General features: G+C 37.1%; 1 pseudogene; it reads right to left on the bottom strand.

Moving 5' to 3' along the window:
- LOC131070805 (cyclin-dependent kinase F-4-like) overlaps positions 1-10,792 on the bottom strand; it is a 16,896-nt pseudogene extending 6,104 nt beyond the window's left edge.
- Between the last annotated feature and the right edge of the window lie 13,426 nt (positions 10,793-24,218).

Here is a 24,218-nt window from a genome sequence, read left to right as displayed (position 1 = left end):
TGAGATTTCTATAGGGAAGTGAGGTGGCAAGATTGTAAAGATGGTATCATGTGATGGAGTTAAGGTACCCTGCCAAGATTGTATGCCTGCAAATTCGAATTACATGTCTTTTGGCCGACCTTTCAAAGTAGTAAGTCTAGCGTGTTAATGAGCATTTATTGCAGAATGTCCTCTGAAATGGTAGTGGTTGTGAAGCGTGCCATCTTTATTTCTAATTTTGGTATTCTCACGCATTTAATGAGACTGGTTTGTGAGTTGGTGAAGGAAACTAGTTTTTGGCAGATTTCAGGGTCCCGTCCCATAGAAAAAGATTGAGAAAATATTTCTGGCAAAAGACTTGTTGATCTTGAAGGTGGTTCCATTGGTTTCGGGGAGGAGGTGGCGGTTATCGGCCACAGGTATAGATACAGAGTTGATATCTACTCCATGATCGTGGCTTGGGGACTAAAATTGGGATATACATGCGCGGATGTGAGGAAGGTTTTGAAGAAGATTGTTCCTCAGGAATACCTGTTAAATCTAAAGTCTCTATTAGAATGGGTTGTTCCAAGTTGGGCTTCAACATCTCTGAAGGAATCCCAGAGGAAAATGCTGAAATGCAGGCGAGGCATTTCCGAATTTAATTTTCTTCATCGTCGAGAGGAAGTTAGAGCTCGTTTCAGGGACGATGCAAGACGAGTTTGGGAAGGTCTGGTGGTTTATGTCTAGATAATGGAGCTTGAAGATGTAATTCAACTGGAGGGTGTGGAGGAGAGGTTGGTTGATGAGATGAGAAGTAGGAGGTCGATTATGATATGACTATCGATGAAGTTGGCAAGGCAGTTTGAATTGGGTGGTGTGGTTGATGGCACTGGTGGAGTGGCAAAAGGACCAAATTCTCGAGGGACTATTGTTGAGTGAATAGTGAGGACCAATGGAGATTCAAATGCCTTGGTTATAGGAGCTACGAAGAAAGAGAGATGATGTGTCCTGTGGGCCAAAGTACTTCTGGGTGCCATTTCTTTTGTTTAGTTAAAATTTTATTTGAAAAACTTGAACTTTTTGCTTCTGTTATAAACTGTTTGAACATATTCTGCTAGAATTTTGATTGGCAAGATGTAATATGTGAACTTTCGTACTTGAAGTTGTGGGTGTGGGGTAGTGTTTGAGCAGGTTACTGGTTTTGGAAATCATGGTTTTAAATGGGCGGTTTGGATGGTTTTTGTGGGTGGTTTTGGGGAAGTGGTTTGATATTGAATTTTTTTGATGAAGTTGTACTGTTTAGTTTTAAATAATAAAATATAAATATTACCGATTTAAAAAAAAACATCGATCTGAAAGAAAAAATACTAAACATTGGTTGATGTATAAAACATCCTTACTTTAACTTCTCTCACATTCATGCATTCCTCCCAAGAATAATATTTTCTTTTCATTTTCTTAATTGCAACCTATACAAAGACATGAAATGGTTTTGTTCCCTTAAAATATTCATTTTAAAACCCAAAATAGCTTTACAACAAATAAAGCAATGCCCTAATAAGAAACACGATCCAATTCAATATTGAAAATTACTTTTTGTCACAATACAATGCATAAATTTGGTAAAACACTCATTTTAGTAACTATTAATGCAAAATTAAGTGAAGCTATTTACAAAACAAGTTCTTAATTTCTAAGCGACAAACATACAACTTCACTAGTCGATCGGTTAATCACTCTCCACACACTCCCATAAGTGCCATCTCCCACCTCCTTAATAACTTTGTACCTATATGGGCATATAGTCAGAAATAATGATAAGTAAAAATTAATGATGTACTTAGTAGCATCATGATACAAGATAATTTTATGATAAAATCAATTGCTTTCATATACTGTTATGCTAGCAATCTACTCATGCATGCTAATCATGGGCAAATCATATTGAATGAGTTTTGAGAAATAAATCCTACTGACACAACCCACGTTTATCATTTATTAATAGTCTAATAGCATTCAATAATCAAACCTTACTGGTCCATTGGTTCTTGGATAATAGTGCTTGAGAGAAGAGATTTCAATGACTTAGACTTTTTTTATTCATCTCAAAATTGCCCCCACAGGCACATATATGCAAGCTACGGTGTTTTATTTGGCTTCCTAGTATGACTTCTAAAAGGTATAAGCCTATTAATATACCAGCAAAAATTCTAACTAGTTGGTAAACAATAGCCATTAACTTCCAACCAGCAATTGACATCTCCTTCATGCCAATGTCTGGTAATGCAATTCCTATTCTTATTAAGCAACTATCTAGTGTCTAGGTGATTTCGTGCATTGCCCTTTGGTGTTGAAAGCACCCATGCATATAATGGCCAACATTCTTTCCCTTGTCCCACCAATCATACAATTACTGTGATTGGAAGGTCCATGGCCCAAATTGCAATGCATATCAAATTCACAAGTTTATACACCTCCTCCATTAAAAGGATCATACAGTAGATAAAACTCTAGCTATGAACCAAGAAACATATTGACACTAGAAAAAATCAATTTTAATCATGTACCAGGGCAGAAAACATATAAGAAAAAGAAATGCTCACCCAACAATGCAAAATATGTTTAGCAGACAATAATTATCTTATCAAGTCAACCATGTTTGGTTTTCCAAACTCAAATGCACTATTGTTCCTATTTGTGAAAATAAAGTAACATGCAAACTCATTGCCTCAGAAATCTCTTCATATACTAGAAAAGATGCTTTTGTCTAAAGCTAAGGAACAATTCTTACCCTTAGCTTGAATTTTTTTTAAATGAGATATTATTTATTGAATTGAAAACTGCCAAAACAAAGAAACAAAAGAGTCAATATATCAACTCTCGTGATGACATATATATAAATGTACATAAAATAAAAGAAAATAATTATATACACTTCATACCAAAGGGAAATAGAAATGTACTTATTTGACAAAATTGAGCAGATGTTGTTTTTGCCAATAAAGACTTGCATGAGAACCTTTGTTGTGCTTGCAACACTAAGTACAACCAACAAAAGTTGTAAAAAGTAAGTCACACAGAACACCAAATCACCAGAGAACTCCACAACATGGCAGAACTCATTCTTGATAACGCCCACATCCAAAATACACTAATTCCATGTTGTGAATAAGTCGTTAAACATAGAAAAGGGGGTTGCGAAAAATGGAAGAGAACCCTACAAAAAAATAGAAAGGAGATCATTTAAACTGCATGATACAAAATTATTACAGCCTTCAATATCTATCATAATAACAAAACTGCAGTCCTGAAATCTATCACACCATATGATAAAAAGGTTGCAGTTCCAAGTCCAACCATATTCCTCACAATGATTCCAAACTTGAAATGAATACCACTATACTAAAAACCGTAAAATAAGAGGGCCATATAAATGAAAGAATCTATTGACTAGAATCCAAAATGAAAAAGCTAAGCTAGAAAAATCATTACAAACATGCAAGAAAGATTAACCTATTTTATAATAATCAAATTATATCTTACAATAACACTTCATCACTCTCTTTTAAAAGAAACAGTCTTGCATACAATAACAAAAAAAGAAAAGTTGATACCGCAATATCTTCCTCTTGTTTTTAACCTTTTTATGGCAAAGAACCTGAACTATCTTTGTATTAACACTTACATCTTAGTTCATTATATGTTGTTTATACTGACAAAGAGCTATTAAGGAGTAGTTTTCAAAAATCATGCAAAGATCTATATGTGCAAAGGCAGTAAGGAATCTCCCAAGAATAGTTAAAGAGCGGTTCAAGATTGAATTAGAGGAGTTGCAATCAAAGATAAACATGAAGAGGTAGGGTTTTCAACTCAAAATAATACCCTACACTACAAAACAACAAATGTTTTACATTCTTTTTACATCGTTTATGGAAGAGCGTGTTATTGTTGTTAAGCAATAGAAAAGAACCCATATATGTAAATATTGCATTTGGGACAATGAGAGAAATCATTGAGGGGCATATGCATGCACAGAGAATAAAGGTGTCTCAGTCATCACAAAGAGTAGAGTTTAAATTTCAAGGCCCATAAGTTGTAAAGGCCTAAAAGATTATCAAAGAGCAACTGGTCCCATGAAACAATAGAGCATAATAAAAAAACAGAGATGAAAGGGTCAAACTCATCAAAAGAATCACATGATAGTAGACATGCATACACAAAGGTATGAACAATGAGAGAAACATTATGGATAGTCATAGCAAAAAGGGATAATGATAGTAGTCACCTAAACATGGATTCAAAACATCTTTGTTGCAACATAAGGAAAACATGCCTTTAGACTTGTCGAATGGGAATCCTTAGGATTTGAAAGGATGGTCAACTTACTTGGCCAAATTCTTTATCAAAACAGTGATGATGGGAGTAGATCACTATCAAGAAAGATAGTCTTAAATATAATAGTCCACAAAAAGCCATTTCAATTAAAGAATCATAAAAAAGATAGTGTTAAGAACTTTGTATCAACAAAATGAGGACAATCAACATTAGATGGACCAATGATGAAGAGAAGTGCTTTAAGAACAACCCTCATATCATGAGCAAAAGAAGATATGATGATATTCAAGTGCACAAATGAAGGTTAGGACATTGTTTATAATAATAGTTAATAACACAAAGAAAATGTATAGGTAGTCCTATATTTAATAGGAAAAGCTCCATAAATCGATTGAGTATTGTGTAACTTGTAAAAGATTTCACCAAAATCAATGTCTAAGGAGACTCTATTGCACAAGAAAAATTTCATAGAGGTCCCATATAGTTGTACCAAAAGACACTAAATAGGACTCCCCAACATAGTACAAATATTTGGATAGTGACCTAGAGTAGAGCCTCAAGCACCCTATAGATGTCATGCAAGGTTACACAAGAGATTAAGATAGTTCAAGATTACATAAACCATGAAGATGAGTAGAAAGGATCTTCACTCACATAGCAGGCTATCAAATAGGACAACATCAATGTAAAGAGGTATACACTAAGAAATGAGATAGTTGTATCAAATGACAAGTAAAGAGGTGGAAACAACATTAAAATGATATATCAAAAGAACAACAATCATTAAGTAATGAAGTATATACACAGTAACAATGGAATCACATAAAGATCCATGAGTGAGCTAGGATACAAACAAAAACATTAAGCTAGAACAAAGGATAGTCAGCATAGCAAACACAAAGCCTAACAATCAAAGTTGACAAATATTATAGCCATGAATAATAAGGACAAAAACATGTTGATATTTGCCACCATTGTATGGTACAAGGATGGACCAAGAACAAAAGAACACAACCCATTGTAAGATGTAGTAAGAACAGACTACAATAGACAGTAAGCATAAAGAGAGTTATTTATAACAACCCAAGGAAGAGAACAATGAAGTGTCTCAAGCCCAATGAGTAGTCAAGGAGGACAAATCATGATGAGATAGTGATGAGATACAAAGACTCACAACAAATGATTCATTGTCAAGAACAACAAGAAGGCTTTAAGGGCATAAAGTAGCAATAAATTTTGAAACAGTCATAGCCAAAGAAAGGCCCCCATTGGGCTTAAACATGTAGAACAACAAGTAGAGACAGTAAATTGTTGATGAAGGGTAGGGATAAGTTCTAAAACCCTTACTCTTCATAAGGTTTCTATCCCTAGAGCAACTCTTGAAGGAGCAAGAAACACATAAAAGGAAAATCCTTGAAGGCCGCTAAAGAAAACTATGAAAGAGAAGTAGATAAAAGTTTAAAGAGAAACAAGTTCAAGGAGAGGAATGCAGATCATTCAAGGCACAAAATGAGTAGCTCAAGAAAACAATCATTTGACTATTAAAAGAGACAAAAAGAAATAAAACCCAAATATTTTAGGGCAATAAATGATTGCCTACAATCAACAAGAGAGCCAAAGCCTTCACTAATAAATGGATAGTCTAATTGTTTCAAAGAAAGATTACCAAAATGTAGTAACGTGTGAAAAAATATAGTCATGGGAACACACAAGAGCAAAAGATTAGAGAGTGCTAATGGTCATAAGAAATAATATTTGTATGTTTTTCTTGAGAAGGAAGTGACAAACCTAACAAATAAAGAGCAAAACCTTGTGATGGAAGAAAAAGGCACTCAATATTTGCAAAGAACCAGAGGCATTGCAGTAGCCAAAGCAAAATAAAGTTTTAGAAAGCTAGCACTGTCAAATACAAGATCACCAGGATAGTCAATAATAGCCTCTTCACTGTCAAAAAGGGGTTGAGAAGACAATATTCATAGAGCTCAAAGTCAAAACATAGAGGTGGAGTATAAGACCACCATAATATGACAAAAAGAAGCATTCAAAGGTTATGAATAGAAGGAGGTAAAAAGAAGTTGTAGATCATTGACATGAGGACAAAAGACAATGATAGTTGTGGTAGGAGTAATATAGATAAGAAAGACATTAAGTTTGTAGTCAAACTTAGTAGTATACAGTTCCATTTGTAGGAATGATTTGACAATTTAGGTTGAGAAAAGGTCTAAGAAATAATGATTTTGTGGAACTCAAAAGGATAGAATATTAAGGAGATCTTTGACAGTCAAACCCCACTTTTACCAGTAGTCATCTTCCAAAGAGTCTTCATAACCTTTCTGAGACTAGCACTCATAACATTTTAGGATAGTAAGCTACAAAGGAAGAAACAAGTTCTAGATATAAAAGCAAATCACTCTAGTGATTGACAAAGAGGGCTCTTAGCTGGTATTTTGACAGTTCTTGCTTTGAAAATAGTCAAAAGTTTTTAGAGGGCACAATACATCATAGTAGTGCTATCAACAAACTCAAGAAGAGAAGCTTCAACATAGTGGCAAAGGTCCTTGCAACGTCAAGAATATAGAAGCTCTTCATATTCTTAACAGTCATTGTCTTATAAGAGGATAGTCATCACATGGTGCACTATTCATTACCCGAGGAGCTAAAGGAGCCAATAACATGATTCAAAGATCTAAGCTAGAATGAGTATCTCAGACCTATTTGTCACATGTCCAAATTTGAAGTCACAATAAGAATAGCAGCATTAGCAGCTCTCTACTAAATATAGTCTTGAATACACTCCATGTAACAGTAAAAAGAGCTTAGAGGTATGTTAGTAGAGAAAATATAGTTGTATTGAGCATGCAACACTAGTAATCAACAAAGGAAACACTTGACATAGTCCAAAGATCATCAAGAGTCATAGACCAACCAATACAAACTACTCAATTCTTTATCATCTTTGTAACAAAAAAGCAATCCAAAAGATAGAATATAATACCATGATAACTTTCTGGGATTGACAGAGTGACTCTAGCTAACTTCCTTCATTTGAAAGAAGCTTCCTTCAACTAAAGCTCATCCACAACCATACCTGCAAATCAAATCGACAAGGACACAAATCATTATCCATTAAAATAAAATATTTTAAAAAAAAAACATATCTGAATTCTTGTTGAACCAATGCAAAATCTTGGGAAGTAAAGAAAAAAGTCTAAATTGAGAGACAAACCAATATTGATTACCATCTCTTAAAGTTGAACAAACTTGTGAACTTGGCAAAGGCATATTCATACCCTACCAACTAGTGTTTCAATCCATCCCAAATCAATCAATATTTGATGTTGTACATTATCTATTTAGAATTGTTGTCATTTGGATTCTACATTCTTTTGTAATACGGTTGTAGATTTCTACTTTTGATATCTATTTTCGAATATTAAGTAACCTGAAATCCTTACACATGACATCAATATAAACCCTCTCAGAGTAAGCATCAAAAAGCCTTGCAAACTTTGAATAATTTATTGCATGTATGTTCAAGAGAAACACAAAATTATACAAATTCTATTTCATTCAAAATTAAAATACCTCCAACACAATATATTGTCCCTTGACATAAGCATTGTTAATCTATTAAGGCCTAAATTTTGGTATCCACCTACTAATTGTTGACGGGTGTTTTGACACACTCACCAACAATCAAGTAGAATATGAAAATGTATACCACCTCTCCTAAAAATTTATCAATATTAAAGACTAACAACTCCAAGGTCTTTGTAGTCGGGTCACAACAGTGTTGGGTAACTTGGTGGCTGATGCAACTATATATGTTAAGGGGCCTATTGGTTAGAACAAAACAAACAAGAATCCTTTTTTTTTTTTGTATTTTCAATTTTTACTTGATAAAGAAATGGCAAAAGATAGGTTTGGGTAACAAGAGATAAATGAAATCAATACTAGCAACTGAGCGAATTACAATTTTAGTGTATCATAGAGAGGTATTATCAATAACACTTCAAACAAAAGTCACGTAATGTTCCAATAAATATGCAAAGTCGATCATCTCACATACAAACAAAATTAGATACCAAGAGATCATAAAATTGTTTGACCACTTCATCCTCATATACCATTTTTATGTGTAATATGATTCATAAAACAATAAAACTGAAAAGGACAAGCTGCTTATTCAAATGAGAGAAGATACTAGACTACAAAGTACATCAACCATGAAGACACGTATTGCAAATCGGGCAATCCACAAGTTGCTTTGTATTAATCTTGAAGAATGAAAGACAATGTCTCAATTGTAACAAAATAGGTATGAGAAATAAATTGCATAAAAAGACTAAATTCTCTAGCTAAATGACCTTGAATCATCAATTTGTGGACCTTGTAAATGGCCCAGACTTTACAATTTATAGAATTTTATCCCTACACCCTAGGAATAAATCCTGCCTAAGATCCAACTACAAAATGGTGGGAGTCGTAGTCAACATGCAAGTCGCTACCTATGAACTCCACTTAACTATTACTAAACTATTGCCAATTGTTCACATCCGTGATGGTGCCTTAGAATCAAAAAAAATTGAACCATGCAAAAATGATACAAAATAAAAGCAAGTGTGAGATCCAACATCAGTTGATGTTGCAGTTGTGGTGGCGGTGCTCCAGCATGCAGTTGCTTTTCCTAACAACCTGTTTGTCCTTTACTCCTCTTGTAGTTCTAGTAATTACTGATGAAGCATTCTATAGAAATGGTGGTTGGATCAACAATATACTCGATCCTAAACTTTGACACCTTGACAACTTCTCTTGCACTTTCCAGCTTATCAACCACCTCATCCATCATCATTTCCGAATGTTGACACTGGAACACCAAAAACATATACCTATTCATAAGTTCAACATTAAATTTAGTAGTGGGTGCAAAATATTGTGCCACATAGGAGTCCCATCTGCTGAGCACTGTATGCTATTTCAGTGATCCACCATCAAGGAGACTGTAACCAAACCCACCCAACAACTTGTCAACAAATTGTTGATATTGTTCTAGCAATGCAAGAAGGGGAGGGTGTTCTTTAAGAACCTCAATCCTGCATTGTTCCATCATTTCAATATTTAACTCTAGGTTGTCAATACAAGATTGTAAACTCTTTATATTCTCTCCTCGTAATAAATCCTCTCTAGTTATCACACCTTCCCCTAGTTTCCATATTTTCTTCAATGTCTTGTGTTGCTTTGAGAATTGGTTGAGTTGTTGCTCCCACTATACTGAGCAATGTATGATAACCTTCTCTGTAAACTAATCTTCCTCATAGATCTCCATTGTATCTAGCAGAAATAATTTAATCTTCCCAAGCTACTCTTGCGCCCATGTCTTGACAGTTGTGGCTACTTTCCTCATCTCATTTAATGCTTTAACATCGCCTTGTGGGAGAGATGAGGTAGATGGAAAACTGTCATCAATCCTTAAGTCTAGTGGCTTGGCAATCTCCATGATTAGCTACTTGTATTGTCCCTGTTGCCCTTCAACTTCTTCTTTAGACTTATGTTCCTTCTCCACCCTATTCTGAATAGTAGAAGTAGCAACAACCAATGTAGCCAACTCACCCCATTTGGTTTGTTTACCCAAATTAACTTCAAACACTTGATATTTTGGGATGGCTTGGGGTTGATCCTCATATTTGGGTACTAGAGCTGCTATGCTAGTAATCACTTCACTCGGATTTGTCTTTGAGAGATGGTTAGCCTTCTTGGCTCTCCTTAGTGACTCGGTGAATATTGCTTGCTACAAAGTAATACTCGGGAGGACGAATTTCTTGTTTTTAGCAAAGGTGAAGCTTATCCATCGTGACGTACTATCGTCTTGATCCTCCCCTTGCACCGTTACTTCTACAGTGACCCTACACATTTCCCATTATTGTTCTGGCTCTTCTTCTTCTTCTTCTTGTTCCTGTTGAAATGGAGTATTTTGTGGCTATTTTTGGAGTTGAGCTACCTATTGAGAAAGGTTAGCTTGAAGAACCTAATTAGGATTTTGTTGTTGTTGCTTAACCAACTCATCCAATCTCTCAGTAACTTCCTCTCCAAACACCCTTTCTGATTCATCCGTTTGTTTCTCCTCACCTCCCTCTAGTTTTCTTAGTATGTTCTCATGGTCTTGAGGAGTGAAAATAATCCTTTCATCATGTTCATTTGTTTCATCCTCCCCCATCATCTGCACATGTACCTCCATGGGCTGCACTTGAATCATAGGTTCCTCTTGAGCCTTGGGTGTTTCCTCAACTTGTGCAATACTGAGCTTCTTTTGCTTCTTTTCATCTTACTTTTTCTTTGCAACCATTTCTATTGGCTTATCATCCTGATCAGAGTCAGTTTCAATATTATGAATAATTACATGTTCTTGTGTTGGAATGGGAGCAGGTGATAATGTTTGTGTTGTGGGAGGAACATGTTCTTCAGTGGTCTCATCATCTAAAGTACCCTCTCCCGACATGATTCCTATGGTAGGAACAATGAGATGAATAGAAGCTTGAGGTACCACCCACAATCCAGTAGTGATCCCATGTTCAACAATTGTCTTGAGCATTTGTGATTCTCTCATCTTTTCATCCAACTGCCTTTGGATCTCATGATTGTCAATTGCTTGTGCAGTGGTTTCAGGATCAATCGGAGTATTCTTTCTTGATTCTAATCTTGTCCTTCTAGTATACTCTTTGGTTGTTTTGGATTGGAGATTATTAGTAGCCTTACTTTTCTTCTTTTATTTTGTCATGCTTGGCCTAATCCTCAAACCCAGTCATTGCATAGTTCTTTATATTACCTTTCTGAAACTACATCCACATAAACAATTTCCTAATCTGACCACCGAATGGGAGAAAGTGGTTTCTTGTCAATCCCCTTTTCCTTATATACTAGATCTAGTATCTCTCCGTCGTTCCTGAGATCCTATGGGAGATTTGTTTCTATTTTAAAGTTCCTAATTTGGGGAATTGTCAATATATGATATCTTCTCTCATGAGACTCAAAACTATCATACATATTTGCCAAAAAATCCTCCAAAGTTGTCTCATGACGTGTATATGGAACGAGCATCATTTGCTTCAATTTTACTAAGTGATCATATTTTTCTCTTGCATAATCTAACTATTTCAAACTAAGGTCCTGTAGCTCTTGTTCAACTGCCTTGGTTGCTTGCAAATTTTCAAAAGAATAATACTCAAGTGAAATAGGGAATGTGACCCCAATTTTGTGCTTAAGGGTCAGAAGTGATTGCAAACCCACAATCTGTCATGTATACTCAAGGATAATGATCCTATTATTGCAAAATCTGTGAAGAAGGAACGATCTTCTAGTAAATCCACTCACTCTTATGTAAGTAGAGTGTTGATTTTGAAGGAACCAACAACCCCACTCACTTATCACCGTCATTGCTTTTTGTGAGATCCTGTAACCCACATCACCTGTCAGCTTACAAATGACCTCATATATGAATACGCCATTTATTATTTTAAAGTGAAACTTAGCCTGTGTGATGGGAAGCTACGTATAATATTCCTACACCTTCTTCTATCTTGGCTCTTCTCCCAATTTACCTTCTTTATTTAGACCCGAGTATTTACCAGCTCGAACTACTACCCATATGACATAAGAAGTCATGAAAAAATTCTTTGTTTGCAGAATTGTAGTTAGTTGTTTATGAATATTATTAGAGATAATTTGTGCCTAATCAAAATATTCTTTACCTATTAAGATCGTATGCATATAGTGGAACATCCATAGATGGAAATGGCAACAATGTGGCTTACCGAAGGCATGGCTTAACATGATTACCAAATCCTTTGGTGCATCCTTGAAGTCTGCCCTCATGATATCTATTGCTCTTAGACCTGCCTTCCTAGGTTCCTCTAGCTAAGCTTCATTGATGTGACATTTGTAATTATAAGCATTTTTATTGAAAATGGAGGTTGCCTCTTCTTCTGTAGTTTGACGAACTTCATCCATTTTTGTAATGTCAAATGTCATACCAATCATCTCAGGAGAGAGATTCATTATCACATTTTCCTCAGTATCAACACATTTTCTGGTCTCCCGATTATAATGTTGAGTTATTTCTATGATAAGCTCAGGAGATTGCATGGCCTGTGGAAAGATTGTGGCTTCAACCAGTCTGGATCTCTTGATCCGTCTATATGATGCATCTAAATTAGTTTGAACCACTTCCTTTCTAATGTCCTCTATCTCCATGTGACCTACATCAATATCAGTCACCCATTCTATCTCATTATCCAGCTTAGATATCAAGGTTTGACCTTGGTATTGGTACTTCATTGTTGGTGGGTTTTTCTCCAACTTAATCTCTTCTCTGGTTTTCTTTTGACTGGATTTAGATGCTTCCATAAGTCTACTTTACTTTGCAAGAAAAGATACATAATCAGTTTACACATATTAGTAAAACACAACAGACTTCAGAACTTCAGGTTTCTGAGGTATAAAAGAACCATCTATAAGCAATTTCGTGATTATGAGATTCTAAGGTATAAAACATGGAACAATGAGTCGCTTCGAGGTTTTGGAATCCCAAAGTCGGTAAACGCATGAAAATTTGTCTATTTTGAAACTTTAGGGTTTCGGGGTAGGAAAACCCTTGTCAAAATCAAATTTCAGCTCTGGGGTTCTAGGGTGTTCATAACACTTCCAAAAATAGTCTCTGGGATTTCGAGGTTCCGGGATCTCGAAGAGGTTAAAACTTTATCAAGATGGCTTTCGGGATTCAGGATTTGAATTTGGGCAAAATAGGGACTTCGGAACTTCGGGAACCTGAAGTTTCGAAGTTGGGTAAATCAAAGCTCCAGGATTTTGGGATTTTGAAATCCCAAAGCGAGTGAGACAAGGCCAGAAAAAACCTAAGAGGTTGATAAAAATCAACTTTATTTAAAACAAGAAATGTAATCTAAACCCTAAGCTATGAAGGCAGGAAAAAATGCAAAACAAGAGAAAACATAATGAGATAACCAAAAGACCAATCTAGAAAGGAAGGTCGAGCGAAAACACATGCACCACAAGAAGCCAAGGTCACAAAGGGAGAGCTGAGAAAATCGGGATGACTGAGTGCACAAATTAGCTGAAATGACCCATTTCGCACTATTTATACCCCCTTCAAATGACTATACAACCCGTTAAATGCACACAACTTCGAGGTTTCGAGAACTCCTAACTCCGAAGTCCAACCAACAAAACACAAAGAAGCTCGGGATTTTGAGGTTCTGAGATCTTGAGGCTTTGGACAACAAAATGAAGACCATCTTGGGACTCTGAGGTTCTGAAGTTTTTAGGTGATGCACAAAACAAAGAGAACCTAAGATTTCAGGATTCCAGAATTTCGACATTCAAAACGAAAACAAACAAGCAGACTTCGGGGTTTCAGGATCCCGAAGTCAAAAAAACAAAACACAAAGAACCCGAGATTTTGGGTTTTTGAAATTCCAAAGCTTCAAAACAAACAAAACAAACAAAACAAGACTTTGGGATTCTAGGTGTAGACACCCAAAATTGTCCAGTCTAATTAAATAAATATTTTATTTATTTAATTATCTAAGCTTAATTCTTCTATTAATTAAATAAATCTTTATTTATTTAATTAATTCATTTATCCTCTTCTAGCATTATTTCTCATTAAATAAATACATTTATTTATTTAAATTGTCATTTTCTTAAATTAAATAAATATCTTATTTATTTAAATGATCTCACTCCTTCTATTAATTAAATAAATCTTTATTTATTTAATTAATTCATTAACCTTTTCTACCCATGACACATGTCATTCATCTCTTAATTCATATACTACCTACCCCTTTCATTATTTTATTATTATTTTTACCTACCCTCTAATCATAGCCGACCTCCTTTTACACCTCTCAATCTTATCCCTCCATTTCATATTGTGTCTTCTATATAAGGAGATGCTTCCTTCATTATCAAACCCTAACTAACTAATGACCTAACTACCTAACTACTTGATCAATTGACTACTTGGCATATTGCGGTCCTATTTGCAACCACATTCCGTTCTTTGTTGAGCTCTTGTGCACATAAAATCTGAGAGCAAATATATCAAGCAAGATCAATGGAGATAGGAAGAATGGAGATCCAAACCCTATTGGACATGTGATGGTATAATCTTTGTGATTTCATTTGATTTGCATTGTCTTAGGTAATCTTCATATGTTATGGTGGATCTTTGTTGTTGTTAGGCTAGGGTTTTGTGGTTGAATTCATTTAGCCTTTCAATATCGTTATTGTTGTATCCATTTTCACCATATAGATTTTGGCACGCCCGATGGGACTCTTGTCCCTTTTGCATTTAACATTTTGTTGTAGATGTTGTGTTTGAAGTTGCAGATCTGACATTTTCGACGACATTTTGGTATTTTCGTGCTTGCGTACTTTCGGATTGCGTTTTTGATTTTCTGTCGCATCTGTGACATCGAGAATCGCATCTATATCCTCGACAGTATTTTATTTTGCAGATTCCGAAAACCGTGTCTATGTTCCTCAGTCGCGTCTACGGTGTTTTTAGACGCGTCTGTGTCCAGAAGTCGCGTCTGGGTTCTGTAGCCACGTCTGTGTCTCGCAGAAGCGCGTCTGCGTCAGAGAGTCGCGTCTGTGTCTGGGGTAACCACGTCTGTGTGCATTGATCTCATTTTTTGGAATTTATTGATTTAGTTTTTGGTCTTGCATTTAATGTTTCAGATCCGGTTTATTTTGAGCTAACATTTTCAGATCTAGCTAACGAAATTGGTGCAACTTGTCTTGAAAGCAAAATCGTTTGGTTGAAGGCCCCTATTTTCACAAAGTCTTTTGGATTTAAAATTTACCTAACTTGTGTGCTTGCGGGAGGGGTGATTATTTCAAACAATCTAAACTACTAACAAATCTTTGTTGCAGGTCCTTGGCAAGGGTTTTTGATTTTTTTAATTTATTTTTTATTGTGTGCTTTGTTTTCAATAGACTAGCAAACACTTCAATTGGTGCACTAAAATTGAATCATTGTCTTTTGTGTCTTGAGCAATAGGCTCTTTTTGTTTAATCTTTAGAGGGTCTGTCTTCCCGTGTGGTCATTAGGACTACTAGTGAGAAGAGAACAACCCAAGTGGTAGCAAAAGAAAAGCCATCTTCTTCCAAACCACTATAAATAACTGTATTCATGGTGAAAACTATGAATAACATGTGTTGATTAGTTCATACCGACACTATGTCTCCCCATAAACCCGTTTGATCAAATTTATTTGATTAGTTGTAAGGCATAACCCCTACCGGCTGGGAGCCTTCTGTATTTACAGAGCTGAAAGTGCCGCATGTATGGCCACACGAGCAGATGCCCTTACTAGCACCTTTTTGTTTTAGAAGCCCAAATCCTTCTAGTTGTTGGGGCAGGAGATCGGACCTCTGGTAGCAGCCCACACACATACGATTCTTAGTAGAGATACAAAGTTCACCACGGGGAGTTTTCGTGGGGACTGATGCTTAGCTGACCCGAGAAGTGAGTGTCGAGGGTGGAGCCAGTGAGGTCAAGCATCTAAGTATCCGCTCTGAATAGCATAGCCTTGGGGGTAAAACCCCATGTGGGATCAACAACTATTGTCTTGGCCAGCCATAAGAATTGTGCTTGACTTATCTTAAACATTCAAACATTCAAGACCAAACAACAAAACATTGTGTCTTTTGTGTCTTCAAGTGTATGCAAAACAATTTTACATCAAACATCACACTTTCTTTGAGTCATTTTGGAGTCTAGACACTTGCAAACATTGAGTCTTCATCAACACTGTGTCCTCTTGTCACGAAAAAACAATCAAACAATCAGATTTGGTCACAACAAAACAAATTCATAGATTGGGAAAAATTGCACAAATTTTGCAGAAACGCGTCTGTGTTGTATAACCACGTCTGTGAAGGGCAGAAACGCGTCTGTGTTTCCAGAATCAACAGTGCACTTTACAAAAATCTCAGAAATGCATCTGTGTTAAACAGAACCACGTCTGTGTCAGGAAATCGCGTCTGTGCAGTATACAGGCGCATCTGTATTCAGAATTGAAAAAAAAAATTATAGTCCAACAAACAAACACAGTCAGTTTCGGAATTATTGAGCTTTCTAGGTTATTTCTCCAGGGTTTCATTTAGCATTCAACCTGTCTTTGGGTCTCACAAAGTCCATCATTGCTTTACACCTTACATTACATTCATATTTATCTAAACTTGAGTCAAAAGGTCACTTGCTTGTCCTCATCTTACTTTGTCAACACACTACATACAACAACATTTTGCTAAGTGGGCCCTCATCAAGGTCTATCACCTTTGGGTCTCATTTGGTCTTACTTAGAGTCAAGGTCAACTTACCTCATCAAGAGAAACTATCCTCTCTTTGGAAGCCTCACCTACTCTACTACATACATACTTGGTCTTACACTTTGGACATTGCAAGTACACCTCAGATTCATTTACATTCCATCCAACTCTTGGTCTTCCATACTTTTTTCATTTTCATCTAGTCTCACACATCTCGGTCAATACCTAGTTCATGGTTGAAACCCGTCTTCAAAAATCTAGGAGAGAAACTAAAGAGGCTCAAGAATCCGCAAACATGAGTGTCTATGAGTATGACAATGATGTCTTTTTCAATACTGATCATAACACATTACCTGACATGGATGCCTATAAAAACATTCCAAATATTGAGAACATGGACACTACAAACAACAATGATACACACAATGACAATATGGACAACTTTTCCGTACATTCAGCAGATGTGGAAGAATCCATTATGGACCCCCGCTTCAATCGATTGATTGAGGAAATAATGAGGAGGGATAGACAATACTTATTACAAATGATGGCACAAAGTGGAGCCAAGATACCTCATGATTTTGACATGTCTCAAATAATGGAAAATCGACCTTTGCAACAAACTCACTCCAACATGGATCAAAGGAGGCCTAATAGTGGAGGCAATAGAGGACCACATATGGTGCCTAAATCACCATCATCTTTGTTTCAAAAACTAGCGGTCCCACACACACATGGTCAAGCATATGATACTCACCTTCGCAGACCATTGTGGAAGTCTTATGCAGAGAAATATGCTCAATCACATATCAATGCTACGGATCAACCACCAAAGCAATTGGATATTCAAAGGCATGCTCAAAATTTGGACACAAGGAAACCCCGTGTCAAATTTGGGGGCAACACATTAGAACATGACATGCCTATAGAGTATGGTATACATGGACAAAATAGATATTGTGTTCCTCAACATGAATCTATACCAAGTGGTCCATATATGCAGCATCACTATAGACCTCCTCCATATGAACATGTGTATGATCAATATCATCCATATATGCAACATGCTCCTCCAATTGGTGCCTCAAGCATGGGATATGGTCCAAGAAGTCGATCTCCACCTAAGAGCAATTTGGAGCAACAAATCAGGGACTTGCAAAAGAAAATGGAGGACATAAATACACCGAAGCCAACTTACACAATGAGAGACATATGTCCTTATCCATTTGACAAGAGCATTCCAATGCCTCCTTTTCCTACACACTTTGTGACGCCTAAGTTTGATAAGTACAGAGGAAAAGGAGATCCTAAGGCACACATAAGACAGTTTTTCACAGCTTGCATTGAGGTAGCAGTAGAAGAGACATATTTGATGAGATTATTCCCACAAAGCCTAGGTGATCAAGCTATGGAATGGTTCTCTCAACTTCCACCTGGTATTAAGTCATGGGGTGACTTAGCAGAGGCATTTATTCAACATTTCTCCTACAACATAGAGACAGACATATCAGTCACTACTTTGTGCAACACCAAGCAAAAAGATGGAGAGTCTTTTGCATCATTTTTACAAAGATGGAGAAATCTAGCCAGCAGATGCTCTTGTGAAATTCCACAAAAACAAATGGTAGAAATGTTCACCCGAAATGTTAACAAAGACATTGGCTATGATCTAAGGAAAGCTTGTTTTTCCACCTTCAAGGAGGTCATTGAAAAAGGCTTAGCAACAGAGAAGGTCCTAATTGAGCAAGGCATCGTCAAGATATTCAAGGAAAACAAAGAGGACTTTAAAGGAAAAGACAAGCCAAGATTTTGGAACAAAAACAAGAACACAGTCAATGATGGTGTTGTAGATGCCAATACAGTACGACCCAAAATCATTTTTTCCGGATCAAGCTCTATAAACAATCAGCTGAATACTCAAACAACTTCTAAATCGCGAAGGAAGTACACTCCATTAGGAGAACCACTTGAGTCAGTCTTCAAGAAGCTAGTGGCAAATAAGGTAATCACAATTCCAGATTTTCCTCCATATGAGCCAAAGGTCAAACCAAATTGGTGGAATGATGATGAATATTGTGAATTTCATAAGAGCAAGGGTCATAAGACAGGAAATTGCCATCGACTGAAGAACATCATACAAGATCTTATTGACAGAGGTGACATTGAGATTGAAGGACACTCATCCAATCAAGAACATGAGATGTTTAAGGAACCATTCCCAAAACATGACAAGGGAAAAGCTAAAGCCACAGATGACCAAACCAACTATACCAGAGCAACCTATAACTATGATTCAACCATCAATCATATCTCGATGGACAATTACGTCTCTACCATTATCATCAAGGACAAAAACCCTGAGAATTCTACTCGGAGACCCAAGATTGTCCTAAAAGGTGTTGGATCTTCTTCCGAACCTACCTCTGAATGTCATGTCACAACTCGTCAAGGTAAAATCACTTTGCAAGGTGCTCCAACTAGAAACACCACTTCCTCATCAACCAAGCCTGAGTATGACCTTGTAGAACAGTTAGGGAAGACACCTGCACTTATCTCAATCCTTGAGCTCCTATGCATATCCCCCGCACATAAAGCCATTCTTGATAAAATATTAAGAGAAACTGTTGTTCCTACTGATCTGAATGTGGACCAATTTCAAGCCATGGTGGGATACCTTTCTGTTCCACACTCCCTTACATTCACAGAAGCCGATGACGCCTTCGTAAGTCAGCCACATAATGCACCATTACACATTGAAGCCTTCATACACAAACATCGAATAAAACGAGTCCTGATAGATGGAGGAGCAGGTCTAAACATTTGTACATTGAGCACTATTAAACAATTGGGATATTCTGATAAAGTTGTGAATTCTACAAACAAAATTACCATCAAGGCATATGATGATGAAGAGCGTTCATCCAAGGGCACAGTCACCTTACCTCTCAGAGTTGGGCCAGTTACAAAAGATGTGGTTTGTCAAGTCCTAGACTTGGATCTCACATACAACATATTGCTAGGATGTCCATGGATTCATGAGATGAGCGCAGTCCCATCTACATATCATCTATGTATCAAGTTTCCTCACAATGGAGTTGAAGTGACTGTCAAAGCTGACCCAAATCCATTCATATATTGTAACAATCTGCGACCTAGATCAGAAATAACAATACCAGTCAATCGAGAGGCTATTCCATCTTCAGCATATGTGGATCCAAAATCATTGAAAGCTTCTACATCAAAACAAGAAGAGCACAAAGAAAATTTCAAGTTTAAAGACATGGGATGTGGTGAGTATATCTTTCATGTTGATCAACTCCCACTATCTCCTAAGAGATTGAGTCGATAGGAACAATCTATAAACAATTTGCAAGGAATTGGGTGTGAACCACCTAGTGTTGTGGCTACTAAGTTTGAATGCAAATCTCCTCTAGTGGTGCAAGAAACTCTTGATATCAATAGTCCTAAGAGTGGTTTCCACGAAGAATCGATTGAGTGTATCTCCAGCCCTCTTGAAAAATCACATAGCTTTACCATTTCATCCACTCATTCCATTTCCATTCCTCTCCTAGACTTGGATCAACAAGAATTACAGAAGCCCTTACCAATTGGGGATCAAGAATCAAGCTTTGAAAAGAAAAATCTAAAAGTCAAAAATAAAGAAAAGTCCTTTAGTTCAAATCAAAATCAAAAGCTATTAGACTCTGCAAAAATCAAAGTCAAGGATAAAAATCCTATGAACAAAAAAGAACAAGAGTTGATCTCCCCTAATATCAAAATAACTGGGGGCAAAAGTTTTAAAATTTCAAGTCAAAAAGCATACTTGTTGATCCTAAGTCTCTATCATGTCATGATACTTTCACTTCTTTTCACAATCATAAGCCTTCATAACTCATCCACTCGTTCCTCGCATCCATCCCCTTTTGGAGATACATCATGGACCTTTAATGGAGCTTCCTTGAGGGACTTTTTTATCAGGGATGCTCAAACTTCTTCAGGTGACACGCATACAAGCCTGTGTAGTCCACACACTAGTAATTCTATCTCAGTTCCTTTATCAAGGAAGACAGTCACTCGAGCTACACATCATTTAGTCAAGGAACATCATAGTTACAATCATAAAGTCAAGCCTCGCACATTTGAGGTAGGTGACTTAGTTCTCAGAGAAAATCCCAAAAATCAGCAAGACAGAAAGAAGAAGGGCAAGTTCGAACCAAATTGGCTTGGTCCTTACATCATTACAGTAGCATATGGATCTGGGGCATATTAGCTCTCAACTACAGAAGGTGAACCTTTGGAGGATCCTATCAACAACATGCACCTTCGCAGGTTTTACACATAGCTCTTCAGAATATCCTACATTCAAAAATACAAAAAAATTCAAAAATACAAAAAAAATTATAAAACATAAAAATCGTTACTTGGTGAAAACCTGGCAAACAGGCGCCTTGTGCCACAAAACAACATTGAAAAATAAAAAAAGTGAAGAGAAATAAATCCATCCAACGATGAAAACCACTTCGGTGGCGCCCTGGGCAAGTACCATAGTGAAAACTGGGTCACCAGCGCCATGTGTAGAGACATTGCTCCTCCCTCCTTCAGGATTCCATTTCATCCTTCACTTTGCACACACTCACAACCTATTCATCCATAACAAACTTACACATTCCCATCGTGGCTTGTTATTCATCTACCCAAGATTGGTTCGCCATTCATAATAAACCTCTCTTTTCACCTCCCTTTCCATCCATAATAAATCAGCTCCTATCTGTGGCTAAGGCAAATCCTACGTCTAGTGATGGGTGTGGAATTGAGAACATCACATGTTTCGAGGAGTACGGTTTCTTCCAACTTCCTTCAGTATATCCGTGCACAATCCGCAATAAAACAACATCTGCATCACCAATCCGCAATAAAGTTTCGTCTTCTTCGCAATAAAGTATCAGTTTCATGGATTCAGTCAATTTCAGATGAGACAGCAGCAACAATGGGCTTCAACAAATCAAATCTTTAAGTAGACTCAGACAACATTATGGTTCAGTGCTATCTATCCTTTTTGTGTAAGTAAACATTGTGACCACAATCAAATAAGACTTATACAAGTGACAAGAGACACTAAATTTGAGGACTACAGTGGATGTTGGTGTCGAGTCTTGGTTTTCTTTTGATTTTATCTTTTGGTGACATGTCTTTTAGCTTTTCCAGGATGTCTCTAACTAGAGATTCTATCTCCAGGATGTCTTTGATTAGAAAGGCGAGGATGGGGTATCGTCACCTATTTTTCTTTTGCTGTCTATGGATTGTCTCTTAGTAATGCTATGACTTGTCCAAGGATATGAGGACACTGTGGGTCTAGTGTGAACTGGGGCATTCCTTGTTTGTGACTGTCTTATCTCCATGCAAACAAGTACAATGACTTTCTGGGTCGAACATATGCCTCGATTGTCATAACCTACTTGTCAGAAGCTCTTTCACTTTCATATCTTCTATCTTTCATCCCCCTTTCTTGATTGACTTCCATCGTTCTTCTCGAGTCTGCATAACCTACTATCACACGACTGAGTATAATGACACGCCAAAAACATTGGCATTTCATGCAGTTGCACCTGCATTATCACATATTAAGCATTTCATATATACATATAAATATCACAATCACATCACATCCTGCACACAACACATGTTAGCACATTTTACATTTTCATCATGTAAATAATCATTTGCATCATCATATTCATTTGCATTACATACATTCACATTTGCATCATCATATTCATTTGCATTACATACATTCACATTTGCATCATGCATACACATATAAAACATAAAAGAACAAAAATCTTGCATTTCATTATGTACATATTTGCATCCATATCATAAGCATCACATAAGAACATGTCATCACATAAGTACACATGCATATAGCTGCCGCAAAGATGAATCATCTCGTATATATAAATCAAAAGTGTCATGATACAATGATGTCAAAATCATATGGCTACAATCACCCACAGGTGTCTACATCATCATACAAAAATGGTACAATACTGATACATAGGGAGCCCTCTATGGCTATGATGAACTCCCTCCCTCGGAGCCACCTGGCCTCGACGGAATCTGAACCCTAGAAGGACCCACCCCAAGATCATCTCTCCTAGCCCCTATGTCCTCTGCAGCCACCCCTCATGTCGCCCTATCCGGACAGAGGAACCCACTGATAACTCCTACCAACACTATTGGTAGTGCTAATCCTGAGCATGTCGTGGTATCCCATGCCACATGTCCCACCCTCATCTCTAGTCCCGGATCCTAGAACACTCATCTAAGGGCATCCCTGTCTCCGTCTCGATCGTACGAAATCAGCTCCCCATCGATCGGTATCCTCGGAATCCTGTATACATCCTCCAGGGTGACTATCATCTCCCCCATCGACAAATGGAACGTGCAAGTCTCGGAGTGCCACCTCTCTGCCAGTGTAGTCAGCAATCCCATGTTCGCCCAAAACTCAGGCACATATAGAATATGTCTCAGACCCATAGCCTCAATAGCAGCTCTGTCCTCGAACGTCAACTCAGGTCGCAACCTCTGAGTCGATGGGAATCTCTCCCGTGACTCCAGTATAGGCAAATACTCCTGCAGTCAAGCAAATCAATCATGTCAGTCATAAAGGCATTCACTGTTCATCACAAAATGCTACTTTTTATTTAAGTGCATATGGTACTCTATCCTAGTAACACTCACTGTTCATCACAAAGTGTTGCTTCTATCCTAGTGGTACTCCCTGTTCATCACAAAGTGCTCCTCACATTTTCACTCACTATTCATCACAAAGTGCTGCTCATATTTTAGTACTCCCTGTTCATCACAAAGTACTATATCTTGGTACTCACTATTCATCACAAAGTGCCTTGATCTATCCTATCCTAGGGCCTATGCTTGAGTGAATCCTCTTGAGTAGTTTCCTAATTGGCAACGTATGTTCTATCACAAAATTGTCAATCCTAGCCCTATTTGTTATCCTAGTCTTCCCTAGAGGACCTGCTTGAGTGTATCCTCTCAGCAGCTTATCCAATCACAACGTATGTTCATCACAAAACTGCCAATTTGACCTAGAAGACACAAATTCACATTTTTGGACACAAACACGCTTTCCTGACATAAACGTGCATTTGTTACTCTACCTAGCATGCATTAATGACAACAATAAATGCAACAAAGTATGAGGTTTTGTGGTACTTACCGACTCTCCTGCCTCTGCTAGCCTCTGATATCGGTGAACGTGGTCGAATCTATGAACCAAAGTCATCGTTGTTGACTGTTGCTGCTCTTTTCTCTCTCTGCACTCTAATCTTGTGGATGTGTGGATGACAATGAGGATTTTTTTCCCTCTGGTCTGTCTTATAGACTACCCTAGCCCTAGCCCTCATCTCTCGAGTCAGTCTTCATTATCCCGTGACTCTGTCACTTTATCCGGTCAGTCCATTCTATCCTGTCTTTCTTATCAAGAGATTGCCTGCGATCTTTTCAGACATTTTTTTCATCCAATCTCTCGAGGGGGCATATCATTCCCA

Source organism: Cryptomeria japonica, chromosome 11 (genome assembly GCF_030272615.1).
Source record: "Cryptomeria japonica chromosome 11, Sugi_1.0, whole genome shotgun sequence".
Taxonomy (NCBI): domain Eukaryota; kingdom Viridiplantae; phylum Streptophyta; class Pinopsida; order Cupressales; family Cupressaceae; genus Cryptomeria; species Cryptomeria japonica.
Note: the sequence above shows the minus strand (reverse complement) of the source record. Positions and strands in the feature narration are given on the sequence as shown.